The 17,467-nt window shown below is 35.2% G+C and overlaps 1 protein-coding gene across 8 annotated transcripts in view; it reads left to right on the top strand.

Moving 5' to 3' along the window:
• Positions 1-10,103, top strand: part of LOC127805986 (pentatricopeptide repeat-containing protein At2g16880) — a 39,443-nt gene extending 29,340 nt beyond the window's left edge. For 5 of the 8 annotated variants that reach the window (XM_052342903.1, XM_052342901.1, XM_052342900.1 and 2 more), the window contains one exon: positions 8,377-8,965. The gene's annotated coding sequence lies outside the window, so the exon portion shown is untranslated. Of the gene's footprint in view, positions 1-4,634; positions 4,812-8,376; positions 8,967-9,908 lie in introns of those variants that run through there. The other 3 variants (XM_052342899.1, XM_052342904.1, XM_052342905.1) reach the window with 3 other exon arrangements.
• The last annotated feature ends 7,364 nt before the right edge of the window (positions 10,104-17,467 follow it).

The following is a 17,467-nucleotide window of genomic DNA, read 5'->3' as shown; positions in this document are numbered from 1 at the left end:
AAACTCTCAAAAACTTTGCCCCTAACTCCGTTGAGAGGATCTATGTTCCTCTTAGTTTTCAAATTACCATCCTCATGGACCTCATCACTATCAGACTTGTCTCTCTCTTCTGAGTTATCAAATGGGCTTGAACTCAAAGCTGAACTATCTGAATCATCACCTAAACTAAGCTGAATTCCCTCTGCATTCTGGGCGTTCAACATCTACCTCAATATCTTTATTATCATCCCCATGTTCAGAATCACTACTCTTACTATCAACTGCATTATTGTTCTCCAACCAGTCCTCATCATTTGAGTCACTCAACCTAAACTTCTCATCGCTCACCCTAATTTCTTCCTCAACATTACCCTCTTTTCTGTTGCAATATAAACTAAATTAAAAAACAGAACTTGCAGAGAGAATTTTGAGTAAAATGAAGAAAGGCTCAACAAATTTCATAAATGAGAATGCCTATTTATAGGCTTACAACCAATCTGAAAGTGCTAAAAAATCTCAACTACAATCCAATTTTATTGGCCCTACTTTTGCTACCTGAAAATAGAAAAATATGGAGCAAGAATCTGAAACAGTAACAAAGACTAAGTCTAACTAAGACTTTTTCAAACTTCTAAGGCAAACTCTCACGAGTTCTGACACTCCTCCTTGAGGTTTGCCTGGGACATGCCAAGCTTCATCCTTAGGAATTCCAGCCTTGATTTTGGAAGCGCTTTAGTCATTATATCAGCAACTTGCACATCAGTTGAGCAATGATGCAACTTGATAAGGGAATTCTTTTCAGCTTCTCTTACGGAGTGAAATTTTACATTGATGTGCTTGGTCCTGCCATGTTGGACAGGATTTTGTGCAATGGCAATGGCTGAGTTGTTCTCACAATAAAGCTTAGTTGATGAGTTTTGTTCTTGGTCTAGATCAGCAAGTAATTTTCTTAACCATATTACTTGATTTGTAGCAGCTGCAAGGGAGATATACTCAGTTTCTGCAGTTGATTGAGCTACTACTTCTTGCTTTTTTGCATTCCAGCAAACAACACCCGAACCAATTGTAAATACATAACCTGAAGTGCTCTTCATGTCATCAACACTTCCTGCCCAATCACTGTCAGCATAGCCTTCTAGCTTAACTCCTCCTAACTTTAAGTACCAGATACCAAGGTTTGTTGTACCTCTAACATACTTCAGCACCCTTTTTGCAATTCCCATGTGAACATTGCTAGGTGAACTCATGAACCTTGAAAGTAAACTAGCTGGAAACATCAAGTCAGGTCTAGTTGTTGTTAAGTATAGTAAGTTGCCTACCAAGCTTCTATATGCAGAGGGTTCCTCAAGTTTCTCACCATCATTCTCAGAAATCTTCTCATTTTGTGCCAGCGGAGTTGCTGTTTCTTTGCATGATTCAAGCTTGAACTTCTTGAGGATATTAATAGCATATTTTCTCTGTGATATGAAGATGCCAGAGCTGCACTGGAATATTTCCATTCCAAGGAAGTAATTCATGATGCCAAGATCAGTCATCTCAAATACATCTTGCATTTCCATTTTGAACTTATCTAGCAATTTTACATTGCTTCCAATCACTAGCATGTCATCAACATAGAGTGATACTGCCAGTTGCAAACCACCATCATTTTGTTTCAAATACAATGTGGCTTCATTTTCACTCCTCCTGAAACCAAGTTGGATCATATGAGAATCAATCCTACTATACCAGACCCTTGGTGCTTGCTTCAAACCATAGAGAGCCTTGTGCAACTTGTACACTTTGTGTTCATGGCCATCAACCTCAAAGTCTTCTGGTTGTTGTACATAAATTTCTTCTAGAAGTATACCATTTAGAAAAGCTGATTTAACATCTAAATGATACACTTTCCATCCCATTTGACCAGCAAGTGCAAGTAGTAGCCTTATAATATCATGTTTGGTCACTGGGGCAAATGTGTCACCATAGTCCACTCCAGCAACTTAAGCAAAGCCCTTCACAACCAATCTAGCCTTGTGCTTGAAGATTGAACCATCTGAATTGAATTTAGTTTTGAAAACCCATTTTACACCAATTGCCTTCTTAGCTTCAGGTAGTTCTGTCAACTTCCAGGTTCCATTTCTTTCAATAGCATCAATTTCAGTTTTAATGGCCTCAATCCATTCTGGAAATCTTGCAGCTTCTGTGTAATATGTAGGCTCTGTATATATAAGATTACACCTCTCGTATACTTCAGATAAAGGCCTTACCTTAAGCACTGGTGTGTCTGAGGTAGCTTCAACATCTAGTGAATCTTCAATATTTGTACTTTCTATTGCTGGTTCAAGAATAGATGGAGTGGTTTGCTCACATTTATGGACTTTCTTCATGTCCCAATTCTAGTCAAGCATTTTCATCAAAGTGTACATCTCTACTTATCACAATTTTCATCCCACTCAAACTAAAGATTCTATAACCTTTTGATTTTGCTGCATACCTAGAGATGGGAAATGGACCGGGCGGCCCATGGGCCGGCCCGCCTCATAGCCCGGCTTGGTCCGCCTAACAAAATGAGGGCCGTGCCGGGCCAGCAATATGTGGCCCGCGGCCCGGCCCGGCCCACCAAAATAGCCCGTGGGCCGACCCATCAACTGGCCCGCTAAAATGGCCTGGCCCGGCCCACCAAAAAATAAAAAAAATATTTAAAAAATTATGTTTGTATTTAATAATTATAAACATAATAATTAAACATTTGTAAACATAATTTTATTGTAATGTTTATAAACATAATTATCTTTGTAAACATAATGTTTATTATGTTTGTAAACATAATTTTAGTGTAATTTTTGTAAACATAATGTTTACTGTAAACATCATAATTTTACAAACATCAAAATTATAAGTAAACATTAATAAACATACTTTAAAAAATATTAGTTACATTTGGGAAAAAATAAAAAAATATATTTAAAAAATTATATATAAAAAAATTAAAAATAAATGGCTCACGAGTCGGCCCAAATAGCCAGGCCCACGGGCCAACCTTGCCCAGCAAGCCCATGGCTCGGCCCGGCCCACTTTGGCCCATTTATTAAGGGCCACAGGGCCATGCCGGGCCCAAGTTTCCATTTCATTGGCCCGGCCCATCTCCTTCGTGAGCCAAGTTCGGCCCGGCCCGCCCATTTCCCATCTCTATGCATACCCAACAAAGACACATTTCTTAGCCCTTTCATCAAGCTTGCCTCTCTTGACAGATGGCACATGAAAGTAGTACAATGAGCCAAATACTTTCAGATGCTTTACATAAGGTTTTACATCAGACCATGCCTCTATTGGTGTTTTGTCTTGAACAGATTTTGTTGGTAGTCTGTTCAGCAAATAAACCGAGGTGTTGACTGCTTCAGCCCATAGAAACTTTGGTAGCTTGTTTTAAAATAGCATGCACCTTGCCATTTCCATTACAATTCTGTTTCTCCTTTCAGAGACTCCATTTTGTTGCGGTGTATATGGAACTGTCAGCTGGTGTACAATTCCAGCTTCTTGGCAAAAAACATTGAACTCTTTTGAAGTATACTCACCTCCATTATCAGTTCTGAGCACCTTAATCTTCTGGCCAGTTTGAGTTTCAGCCATTTTTTTGAAGCTTTTGAACACAGATAGCACTTGTGATTTGGTTTTTTAAAAAATAAACTCAAGTCATTCTACTGAAATCATCAATAAATAGTGAAAAATACACATTGTTGCTCAATGTGGCTGTGCTCATTGGTCCACAAATATCTGAGTGAACTAATTCCAGCTTGTGAGTAGTTCTCTTGGTCATATTTTTAGAGAATGACTGTCGATGCTGCTTCCCTAGCTCATAACTTTCACAAATTTGAATATTAACTATAATTTCTTGCATGTCTTCAACCATACCAGCTTCCTGCATGAACTTCAGTGACTTGAAGTTGAAATGACCAAACCTTTTGTGCCAAGTAACACTCTCATCAATCTTGGCAGTAAAGACATGTCCTTCAACTAAATCCAACTTCATGTAAAAACTATTTCCATTCATTTTAATTTGTGCTATCTCTGTTCCATGTTCATTAGAGATAAAACAAAAATTTTCTTTGAAAGAAACTGCATATCCATTTCTAACCATTTGTGCAACACTAAGTAGATTTAGATCTAGTTCTGGAATGTAAAGAACGTTAGTGACAGGTTTCGTACCTCTCTTGGTTTTGATTGCAATTGTACCTTTTCCTTTGGCTTGCACAACTTCACCATTTCCCAGCTTGATCTTTGGTTGAACTAATTTGTCAATGGAGGTAAAAAAACGACAGATATTTGGTCATGTGACTGGTGCAGCCACTGTCAATGAGCCAAGTATTCAATTCAGAAGAACCGAGTGCTGGTGATGCCATAAATAAATGCTCATCATCATTTTTGTCTTCTTCAGTCACATTAGCATGTTGCTGTGTCTGCTGCTGAAGTTGTTTTTTCTTGTTTCTGCAATACTTCTCACTGTGGCCAAGTTTATTGCAGAAGTTACAGTGAAAATGAGGTTTATCTTTGTACCAACAATCTTTCTCAGCATGATTGGTTCTTCTACAATGAGAGCAAGGCGAAAAATTTCCTTTTCTTGAGGATCCTTCAACTTTCCCCTTGTTGTTCTTGAAGAACTTCTTTCCTTGCAGGTTTCCAGAACTCTTTCCCTTGTACTTTGCTTGAAAAGCACCTTCGGTAGCTTCATCACCTCTCATTGAGACCCTTTGCTCCTGTGCATGAAGCTTGCTGGTTAACTCTACAATCGTGAGACTTGTGCAAGTCACAAGATTCTTCAATTGCAGATATCTTGGCTTCAAACTTTTGAGGTACTGACACCATGATCTTTTCTACCACCTTTTGATCTGTAAATGCCTCACCAAGAAGCCTCATTTGATTTACGACATCTATTAACCTGCCAGAATAATCTTTGACAGATTCATTGTCTTTCATCTTCATCAACTCAAATTCTCTCTTCAATGTGAGGGGCCTGACAGTTTTGACTCTGTCACTGTCCTCAAATTCACCTTGGAGCTTGTCCCATACTTGTTTAGGTGTTTCCAAGTCCATGATTTTGGTGAAGATGTGATCTGCAAGTGCTGAGTGTAGGCAGGTGATGGCTTTGTCTTTCTTGAGCTTTTCCTCCTCATGTGCTCTCATCTGAGCAATTGTAGGATTTTCTCTCAATGGTGGTGGATCAGCTTTAGACATCTCAACATTCCACAAACCTTGAGACTTTAAGTAAAACTTCATCTTGACAGCCCAAAGGTGATAGTATTCACCATTAAACATTGGAATTACAGATGAAGTACCGCTGGAGGTAGGCATATTCGCACCAATAAATCACTCAACCTCACCAGTCTTTGCACTCCAAAAACTTTGCGTCACAGCCCGTAGAAAGTGTGCTCTGATACCACTGTTGCAATATAAACTAAATTAAAAAACAGAACTTGCAGAGAGAATTTTGAGTAAAATGAAGAAAGGCTCAACAAATTTCATAAATGAGAATGCCTATTTATAGGCTTACAACCAATCTGAAAGTGCTAAAAAATCTCAACTACAATCCAATTTTATTGGCCCTACTTTTGCTACCTGAAAATAGAAAAATATGGAGCAAGAATCTGAAACAGTAACAAAGACTAAGTCTAACTAAGACTTTTTCAAACTTCTGAGGCAAACTCTCACGAGTTCTAACATTTTCTCTCCCTAAATCTATATTTAGGTTTCCTATGTGAAATACCGGACCCTTTATTCCTACCCCTGATATTTTAGGTTCTGGTTTGTGTTTCAACTTGGGCTTGGTTGGGGTTTGAGATTGGGCTTGAGGTTCAAGTGGGGTGTTAGATTGGGCTTGAGGTTCAATTGGGGTGTCATATTGGGCTTGGGATTCATTTGGGGTCTGAGATTGGGTTTGGGTTTCCAAAGGGTTATGAGATTGGGTTTAGGTTTTATATTGTGTCTCCGCCTTCTCAATATCTCTTGACAGTGATAGATAGGAGTATCCATTAGAGTATACATCTTCAATATACTCTTCCTTGTCATTATACTCTATGCATAGTGTGTGTTTCCTCACATACATCTGCAATGCAACAATAAAAACATCCAATTTAATCAGAACCCCCATTTTCAGTCTGCAAAAACACTGACATGCATTCTAACAATCTTCCATAAAATCAAATTTAAAGTGTTAAAATATGGTTAACATTAGCTGAAACGAAGTCCATTATCTATTATTAACTCTCAATAAGGATTCAGACTTACCTTGACTATATAGGGGTGTTCTTCTTGTGGAGAAAGTTAATTTCTCTTAATCATCAATCAAAGGACTGTACATGTTGTATATATATATATACAGAAAAGGAAAACCAATCACATCTCTAAACTAGGAAACTCCTAAGAATCTGCAATTAACCTAATCAAAGAGATTTAGAAGCTGCCTATTCTTCTCACTATACATTGCCTAAAATAGGGGTATCTTGGGATATTCTGATAGAAATGAAAATAACTATTTTGAGAAAATAAAGCCTAGAATAATTCTACACTTTTACTCCACGCAATGCTAGAAGCTTTCGTACTCTTTCTATTTCTCTTTGTTTCTAGCACCTTGTTTGTTGCATCGTGACTTGGTTTGTGGTGGTTGCAATTTGGTTTGGTGGTTGTGGTTAGGGTTGTAAGCGGTGGTGGTTAGGGGCCGGGGGTTAAGATTTTGGTGGTTGTTGTTATTGGGTTTGTGTAATCTAATAGCACCACACACCCAAGCGGGAAGGTGAATTGGATGTTTATAATTTTTAAAAAAAATTGTAAAGGTTTGCAAGAGAAATATGAAAGCAGTGAGTTAAATACAAAAAGATAAAGATCGAAGTATGTAAATGACACCAAGAATTTAGAGTGGCTCGGCTCTACCTAGTCTACATCCACTACTTTAGCTCTCCACTAGAGATTCCGAAATCCACTAAGCAATTTTCAGGTTGCAAACAATGACTTATTATACCAACTAGTCCCAAACTAGTTCTTCTAGCACAACCCCTAGGAAAGATACAATACAAGATATTCAAATCTTCCAACATTCTCTCTGAAATCTATCTAGAATAAGGCTTGAAGAAATCTTTACAACGAATACAAATCTCCTCGATAGAAAAATGAGAGTGAAAAATGAAGCACAAGAAAACTTGAGAATGTATAAATAAAACTTGAAAGCTCAATTGTCAACTACTTCATCTCAAGCTTCAAATCATCTTCTATATATAGGCTTCGTGGCCTCTCTCAATAAATGTAGCTGTTGGACCCAAATCTTGAGGAATCCTATCTGTAGAAATTTGTCACGACTTAGGCTAGTTATATTTTATTTTTGTTTCTTGCAAATTGAATTAGTTTGCAGAAGAGTTAGTTATTGCCTTATTTACAGATTATTGACAGTTGTGGGTTAGTTTAGGAGTGGTTACCTCTAGTGGAGGCGTGGAAACTGCCCTGTAAAAGGTGTGGTTAGCTTATATATAAAGTTATGCACCTCTTGGCCAATTTTATGCTTTTGGATGAATTAAAAAGTATTGCTTCTCTCTGCAATTCTCCCTTACTTTCTCTTGGATCTTTTTATTTCTCCCTACTTCCTGTCTAAATTCTCCTTTCTCTTTCTTATTCTCCCTCTTAATTAGTTTGATTATCCCCCCTTATTCTCTCTCTCTTTCAATTCTCTCATCGAAGAACTTACAGTCAGGCTCGGGTTCCTGACAAAATCAAGTACAATTAATCGTTGGAATTTCTGTGACAAAACCGGTCGACTGATTCTTAAATGTATAAAAAACCCAGTTGATGGTTTACAAAATTTGGTTGATAGTTCCCAGAACTTTTGACTGAAAATGATGCAGTAACGGTCGACAGCAAACAACTAAGAGTATGCAAACTGGCGCTCGACTGTTCTTAAGAATTGATTGACAGTTTTTGACTGTTTTCAAGAACTTTTGACTGTTTTCTTGAGGACAAGAACAGGTTGTGAACATGTTCAATTGCCTTCTCATTTTCTTTCATCTTTAGCATATCAAACTCCATTCAGATTCCCAACAAAAAAGAGAAAAAAAAAAAAAAAAAAGCTCAATTCTGATTTAGTAGCTTGATTGTTCGTATTCTCTTTGAATCATGAAACTCCTTAAGTGCATCGCAGGCCTCTTTTACTTTTGTAGCAGGGGCTATTTTTGGAAAAATGGTGTCCTGCACTACGAAGGGAAGATAATGCTTTATAATTTCTTGTTCTTGGTGCCTAATCCTTTTGTTGCTGACTAGGATGTTCTATTTCCTCTGGTTGATAACATTTTTTCAACCATTTCCCAAAGATCACAGGGCAGGGGGAAAAAATCATTTTAATTGACCAAAAATGATAATTTTCTACTGTGAACGCAGGAGGTGGTGCAGGCAAGGCGGGCTGCGCCCATGTGAAGCCATGGTCTCATACAAATAGCCTTTTCTCATGAAGAGAAGTTCGAAGCCAAACTCGTTGAGCATACGACTCGACGCAAGATTTTTCCTAACTTCTGATTGGTGGCGTACGCATCACTAAAGAGAATTAACTTGTGTTTTAGGCCATTAAGAGTTAAAACATTTTACCAAAAAGTGTATTCTAAGTCTGTTGTGCCTTTTGCCTTTTTCTTTCTACGGTAGCTGTATGCCCTCGTGGACATTAGGATGCTTTGGTTCAACTGGTTCCTAGATCTCGGAAAAACCTCTTTCCTTGCATGCATGCATTTTGGCTGCTCCAAAGTCTCATTTGTCCTGCTTGAATGGTCTTGGTGTGTTGACTATAGCGATCTCTCAAATTAGTTAAGGACTGAGGAGAAAATGCATTTTCTTCTGCCATCTTCCAATCTTGTAGCCATCTCTTAAGATTACATACAAGACTGTAAATTCTCCAAGATTAGCTATGCTTAAGTAAATTTGCTGGTAATGCTATCAAGAGATGTGCCTTTTAGTCCCTCAATTAAAATTTTCATATTTCGTCCTTTTAACTTTTTGTTTTTGTTTAGATTAACTGGGAGTTAATGATTAAATTAACAGTGACATGTAAGATAAAATTTTTATTCCACGTTAGATTAATTTTTTTAGGTTAAATACATAAAATATTCCTAAACTATTAAAAAAATTGTGGCTTTTAGCTCTTCAGTTAAAATTTTAGCAATTTTTTTCTTTTAATCATTTGTTTTTGTCCCATTTAGTTATTTAATTAATTGAGAGTTAAAAGCTGAATTAATGGAATTGTAAGACAAATTTAGTAGTTATATAAAGTTTGGTTCCTTGAAAAAATTAACTTGTGATTGTATATAATATATTAATAATTTGAGCATATAAATAGTGATAAGAGGAAAAAAGAATTTATCAAAATTAATATCATGTATTATGGAGGTTTTGTCTTATTATAGTTAATTCAATCGTTAATTTCCATTAATTGAAGGATTAGAGGGAATAAAAATAAATGGCTGAAGGAAGGAATACGTTAAAATTTTAGTTGATTGGATAAAGATCCTATTTTTTAATAATCTAAGGACGTCTTATCTATTGAGTATAAAAAATTAATCTTATGTGTACTAAACATTTTGTCTTTGAAAAAATAGAAGTAGAATTAGTTAGTCAGAGGAGAGAACAATACTGTGATAACAAACTTGAGGTCTTATCACTTTGAAATAAATAACCTTGCAATGGTATTCCAGCACGAGTCCCACTTAACTCTTTTTTTATTTTTTAGGTCTCCAACTTTGCCCCAACTAATCTTGGGAACGGGCAACCTTTTTCCCTCAGTTTGTCCGTCAAGTAAATTTGGATGCGATCATAATTTATATACACATAGAATAAAATATTTAGTTTATATCTTCATATACGACAAATATCATCCCAAAAATTTAATATCTGATGGTTCCTATAAAATTCCATATGTTCTACAGGTGAAAAAAAGGCTAGTAGAAATGAGCTTGCTTACTGTCACTCACTCGGCAGGCAGGGTAGATGATGGGCTGCCAGCCAGAACCCAGACGGAAAGACATGTTATCAGACGGCACCCCTCTGCACAAAGTTTTAAGAATTTATTGAATATCAAAAACTTAATATGAAATTCATATAGGTGTTAATAATATTTAACATTTTAAGAAGCGACTAAGAGTGAGATGCAGTTAATAATAGAGTGCCGTGCCGTGGTGGTATTTGGCTGGAAATTGGAGCTTGTTGTGTTGTTCCATCTCTCATTGGCTACACCTGAAAAAGTCATACTCGTGTTACATGTCGTAATGATTGTATAGGTAGCATCTTGAAAAGCCCATTTAGTTGACAGTAGACTAATATATTTTCCAGCCCAAATATTTGATTATAGGTCCTGAAATAGAATAATTAAAAAAAGAAGTTAGCTAAATGCTTCAGTAAATCTGTTTTTTTTTTTTTTTTTTTTTTTGGGGGGGACTTATCTTAACTAGAAAATTTAGGCTCATCAAGAAAATAAAACAAAACATAGTCTAAATGGATCCACTTTGACTTATCTACTTGCTGTCTAATAACATCACTCTCTCCCTTCCAATTAGCGCTAGCTTGTCCTCAAAACACAAAATAGTTTTGGATAACGAACAACTAAGTGAGCAATAGACTCCCAAGAAGCGTCAACTGGGGATAAGCCTTCCCAATGAATCAAGGCCTTTCTTTCATTGACCCCCATCGAACTTGGCAATCTAGCTAGAACAATTTGAGGAGTGGGAATACGAACACCTTGGTTGAGCAGCGACAATTAATATTGTAGAAGAAACTAAATCGGTGCCATGTGATTTGGTATATTTGTACAGAAATCTCTTATAGTTTATTTCTATTCTTAGTGTTTTTCTAGAAAAGGCCTCAGTTGTCGTCATAGACAATAGTAGAATAGTGGTTTAAATGACATAATTTTGCGTTAATGCTAGTTGTACTTACTTGATTGGAGTTAAAATCAGGGCGAAAGAGACAAAAAAAAAAAAAAAAAGAAAGAAAGAAAGAAAGAAAGAAAGAAGGAAAGATTGACTTTGAGGAGACAACCACTGGATAAGAAGGGAGGAAATTGTCTCTAGGCAACAACAATTATTGGGCCTTCACCTAGGAAATGAGCTCTAGATTCAAAGATATATTATTCAGATCAAGTGTGTTTTTAACAACCATCATCATATTTAATATTTATATTTTATGCTATGTGATCCACCATTCTTTATCATTAGTATCTCATATTAATCAAAGTAGAAATTATAAAACAGTCCATAATCGATTAATTGAAATCCCCCATTCGAAGAAGTCTAAAGAATGAGAATTATTTAAGATTTTTTTACTAAATAATCTCGTTCACATATTTTTAACAATTTAAGAATGAGATATTTAACAAGATATTTAGAAATTCATTCGTAAGAACGGATAGGATAAATGAAGAAATGACTATTTTATTAATAATAACAAGAATACATCATAAGCCCTTATGATGTCATTTAAATACATCACGGTCCTTTTTCATCTCATTTTTAAAAGTCTAAACTTGTACCTAATAGCAAATTTCTATGGACCATATATATGGATTGTGTTCCTTAAACTGTTTCTTACTTAGCCAATGAGACTGCTGTTTAGAGTAGTAAGTGGTCTTTCCTCCCTAGCCATTGCAGACCCTTTATGTAGTTCTTCACATTTTGAGCTTAACTGAATATATATGTAAGTTTAGTATGTCAAGTCATATGTGTTGTTCAATCCTTGAATTTCATCAACTTTTTAATTAATATGTTATTCAATTTTGGCGTTTTATCGTTTGTCACATTGCTGCTATCTATTGAGATTTCTCGTTGGCTGTGTTTGGTCTTTTTTGTCTTTTGTCAGATCATTTAAATGAAATTTAATTAGTTGCAAGGTAGTCTTCTTAAAAAAAGTATAAAAAATATTATAGTATCTTCTATTAATTAAAAAAATGAAATAATATAAAATAAAAATAACTAATGCCAAGTCTAGTAATAATTAAGATTGTCCCCATTGGTTATTTTTTGCATAAATGGTAGGTATCACAAAGATAAATACCTGGTTAGAAGCTAAAATTTTAGATCTTTGAAACTTATTGTGTCATGATTAATTAAATTAAATTAAAATCTAATTAAATCAAAATAATTGACAAAAAATATCTCCCATCAACTATTGATCGTTGGTGACAGCCTTTAGTCAATGACACCTATGATGGGTACACTACACACACACGCTTGTGTGCGCGTGCATATAGAAAAAAGGCCAAGTCCATATTTTTATTTTTATACTTTTTATGATTATTTGAATATTTTATTATTTTGATTACATATTGGAACTTGATTTTTAAGTCACTTTAACCATTATATTTTAACCTTTATTTTTTTCGTATGGCAAATTGAACTTTCGTTGCTTCGATTACCTCTCTCAACCTGCATTATTTGGGACTACTATTAAGATAATATTTTGATTAATAGCTTATGAAGATTTAAGAGTCGCTTATCCAAATTAACTCAAACTACTTTAGTGGAAGATTATCGGATGAAGTTTTAAACCCTTTCATCAAAAGGTCATTGGACTCCCACTAAATAACTTGTTAAGTTCTTCATAGCTAGATTAAAACTTGAGATACAGGTTGAGGTAATTGCTAATTAGCAAACTATACTTCATTAGGCCTTTGGATTAGCCAAGCTATATGAAGCAAAATTTAAGATGATCAAGAGCCTACATTCAAGGTAATCTCACAACGTCCTTGGTCTTCCATCTTCTCAAAACGAAAGCAATGTTATAGTGCATGCTAACACCACTCCTAACAATCCTCTAATTGTGCTTATGAGGAGACTCATTGTTGAAGAAATGAAGATCAAGAGGGAACAAGGGTTACGCTATAATTGTGATGAAAAGTTTGGACTAGGGAAACAAGTGAACAAGTAGGTTCCTATTCTTATGGGAGAAGAACAAGAAGAAGAAAAGGGGAAAACTACAGAGCTAAAAGGCTTAATAATGATCAAGAACATATAACAACCAAACATCACTAATCCAATGCTAAGCATATATGTTGTGTGACATTCTAGGTTCACAACTGAGTAGCAATTGGGACATATCAACTCTGTGATGCAATTGAATATTTTGATTTATCATGAGAATCTCTCCATCTCCTCATAGCATCACGAAAGGTCCTGAGTGACAACTAGTATTATGTTATGACGATCCTATTAAGAATGAAGTTGATACTTCGAGTGATTCTATTTAAGACATTTGATTTTCATGCACTGTAATTCTTCCATTGAATAACATCCCAACAAGCGAGAGCCATGGACTAATCAAACTCACAGAACTTGGTAACTATGTCAAGATCTAGTTTGGTGTGATCGAGATGACATATCAAAACTTATTTCGATATCATAAACTTCTCTCCAATCATACTCACCTTGGCCAGAGGTTTAGACAATCACAAACTAACTACGATCATATAAGATGTTCATCTCATCCCGAAGGTTAATGGATCTAATCAGTAATCATCTGCCTCCATACACTATTGCATAGAGATCACATAGAAAGTATTCCCACCTCTTACACCGGATGGTTCGGTTCAACAGCAAATCTTCGACACAAGCATACAAGGTAACTATATATGTCGCCTCTAGTCCAAGGACTAGTTACACAATCGATGCCTGTAGCAAATCATTAATCCTCTCAGCCATGTGATCTGTTATATACATCACATTTGACAGATGTTCAACCAATATCTATTCATATGTCTACTATTAGCATCTCATGCAATATGGTATGTGACTTATCATCTATTATCATTAGTATCTTATACTAATTAATGATAGTAGTCCATGTGTCAATTCGTAATTGATTAATCATATTCCCTTTCTAAGAAATTTAAGGACTATGAATAACTTTAAGAAAAATCCCAAACTAAAAATCTATCACATGTTCTTAACAATTTAAGAATAAAATCTTTATCAAGATATTTAAGTACTAATTCATAATATAAAATGAGAGGTATGAATGAAGATATAATTATTTTATTGATTAGCAAGAATACATCATTAGTCCCTATTATATACATACTAGATATCATCTAAATCTAGCATTAAAGTACTGGCACTAACATTTAAAACATTTTTTAAGGTAATAAATGGTAGTTTTTTTTTTTTATTTTATGATATATTAGTCTATAACAAGGGCTCAAAAGAGCATTACAACATTTGTCCTGGGATTTTAACATATTACAACACCATCAACCATATGTTAAAATGAGCAAGTGTGTTTCATTGAAACAATTTAGAGGATTCTTGGGACTTAAAAAAGAAGTGTAAGAAATTTATTAAAGGATATGCCATGACAACAACCCCATTAATTCTTCTCTTAATGAAAGAAGCCTAGGACTATAGAGGTAGGAGGCACAACAAGCTCTTTAGAACCTTAAGAATTGCATGAATAAGGCAATTCTATACTTTACTAAGGCTTTTATAGTGGAGATTGATGCATCCAGGACAAGGGTAGGTGCAATTTTGGTGTAAGATAACCATATCGTAGCCTATTTTAGCAAGAAACTCCCTAAAAGATTATTATTAACTTTAGTTTAAGTGAGGAAATTTGTATGCCATTGTGCAAGCTGTTTAAAAATGGAGACCATACCTACTGGGACATTAATTCACAATTTGTACATGTCACAAAAACCTTAAAGAGCTTATGACTCATGTCATTTAATACACTAGAACAATAGCATTGTCTTGTCAAGTTATGTGGTTATGATTACACTATTTCTTATAAACCTAGAAGAAATAACTAGGCAATAGATGCCTTCTTAAGACAAAATGCTCTTGCTAATAGAGAGGAAGGTGAAATTTCTAGCCAAGCTCTCTTGATGGCCCTTTCTAGCTAGACTAGTGGTTGGACTCTTAGGTTGTAGGAGGAGAACCAAACTGATGAAGAATTGGGAGGCCTACATTGTAGATTTTAGCAAATTGAACTCCAAGATGACCATTATCAAATACATAATAAGCTCTTGTACTATAAAGGAGGGATGTTGCTTAGTTTAAAACCTCCGTTGAAGGAGATAATCTTACACGAATTCAATGATTCTCCATTAGGGGGCATGTTAGGATTGTTAGAACCTAAGTACAAAAGGGTTGTAGCCAATTCTTTTTGGACCAACATGGGATGAGATGTTCAAGATTATGTGCTAAGGTCCACCTTATGTCAGCAAATGAAGAATCTTAATTACAACCAAACTAGGGGGTCTTTTACAACCTCTACCAATACCTCAACAAGTCTTTGAGGACCGCTATATGGATTTCATTGTGGGGCTTCCAAAAGCCTAGGGGTATAATGTTATATTGGTAATGGCAGATGGGTTAACCAAATTCACACATTGTAGACCTCTTCATTCACAATATATAGCTCAAAATATAGCCTTCCTCTTTATATATTTGGTTGCTAAAATACATGGCTTTCCAAAGAGCACAATGAGTGACAAGGATGCCTTTTTACTTAGAAAATTACGGAATACTCTCTTCAAGAAAAGTGGAACTAACCTAAAACACAAGTCTTTTTACCACCCACAATCAGATGGCCAAATAAAAGTCATCAACAGAATATTGAAATCTTATCTAAGGTCTTATGTGCAACATTTTCCCCAAGATTAGGTCCAACCCTTATTATATATTGAGCTGTGGTGTAACATTGCTTATCATTCAACTATTAAGATGACTCCATACCAGGTTTTGTTAAAAAGAGAACCTCCCAAGTTACTTGATTATGTCATGAATGGTACCATAGTAGAAACTACCAAAAGGCTTTAATTAGAAGAATCGAATTGCTAAATGTTTTGAAAGAGAACTTAACTAAAGTAGACAACAAATGAAGCCAAGTTTTGACCAGCATAAAAATGAATTGCACTTTAGTAAAGGGGATTGGGTGTGGGTTAAATTATGGCCTTATCGGAAACATTCTTTAGCTCATAAACAAAACTCCAAACTTAGTCTAAGATACTTTGGTCCATTCCCCGATTAAAAAAAAAATGGTATTGTAGCCTATTAGTCGATTTTTCTTTCTACAAAATATACCTTGTCTTCCATTTGTCTTTTCTCTAACCTTATAAAAGACCTTCCCCAACACAATTAATGGCACATTTACCCGAAGCAAATCTTGCTTATCAAATTGAGATTCTTCCTTTTGCCATTCTAAACACTAAAAGGATAGTACATAACGATAGAGACAGGGAATGAGTCTTAGTGTAGTGGGAAAGACTTCCCTTTAAAGAAGCTACTACTTGGGATGATTAATTACAATTTATAGCTCTTTATCTTTACCTCAAACTTGAGAGTAAAGTTTGATCTTGTAGTAGATGGTGATGATAGAAAGTTGTAACAACCACCTGAGTTGGCCATTAATGGATAGGAAAGGTAAAAGAAGGAGCCAAAGACAGAAGACGATACCAATGAGATTCTTGGATTAAAAGAAAAAGTGAATGGAATAAGGCACTAGAATGTATGAGGGGGTATTTTGTAATTAAGGCATTAGAATTGTTAGAGATCATGTGTCAGTTTGTTAGAGTTTTTCCCAAATGGGCATATTATCCAAGCTAGTTAGAAAAAGGTTTTTAAAAAGCCTAACCCAATGATAGATAGAAGGACAATGAGAATTCAGATCTTTTTCTTCTACCTATGTCATCTTTACAATTCTTTTCTTATTGAATCCAATTTATTGCCATTCAACAAATTGTCAAAGGGTGATCATTTCCTATGAAGGAGATCCTATCATCATTTTCACTTTTAAGAAGGGCATTCACAACCATTATTCTCTAAATAAACATCTTTAGGTCCCAAAAGGTCTGCTACTAGCTAGGCTTTAATCCGTTGCTCAATAAAGTTAGTTGACAAAGTGCAAAGGTCTCATTTGAGTTAGAATAAAAAGGTATAAGACGATTGCCATGGATAAAGATAAAACAAATCATTTAAATCCTAGGACATTGATGGTGAAAAAAGTAGTAATGGATGATTCTTCTCATTTTGCTTATTAGACTTGATGGTGAAAGAAATAGCTAAAAGTAGGTCATCAACCATCTTTCCTCTTCAATGATTACATTTTTAGCTAATTTTTTATTTATGACGATTGAGTTGGGGTGGGACTTGGAAATAAAGAATTAGTGGTTGAGCATGGATAGATGGAGGATATATATAATACTAGTGTTAGTTAACTAGTAGGGAAAGACTTGACCCTAATGTTTTTTCTTTTCTTTTTTTATATAATTGAAGAGAGAGAGAAAGAAGAGTTAAATCTAATATAATTTAATTTTAAATAATGTTGTTTAGGTAAAAAAATTAACACACAGGGAGAGAGAGAGTGTGTGTGTGTGTGTGTGCACGTGTGAGTGTGTCATCGGAAAAAATAAAAATCACTTGAACTTTTAGGTATATATTTAAAATTAAAAGGGTCTTTGTGCAATTAACCTAATCCACAAGCCCTTTAGGATAATTTGCCC

The sequence above is a fragment of the Diospyros lotus genome, chromosome 7, assembly GCF_014633365.1.
Source record: "Diospyros lotus cultivar Yz01 chromosome 7, ASM1463336v1, whole genome shotgun sequence".
Classification (NCBI taxonomy): Eukaryota; Viridiplantae; Streptophyta; class Magnoliopsida; order Ericales; family Ebenaceae; genus Diospyros; species Diospyros lotus.
Note: the sequence above shows the minus strand (reverse complement) of the source record. Positions and strands in the feature narration are given on the sequence as shown.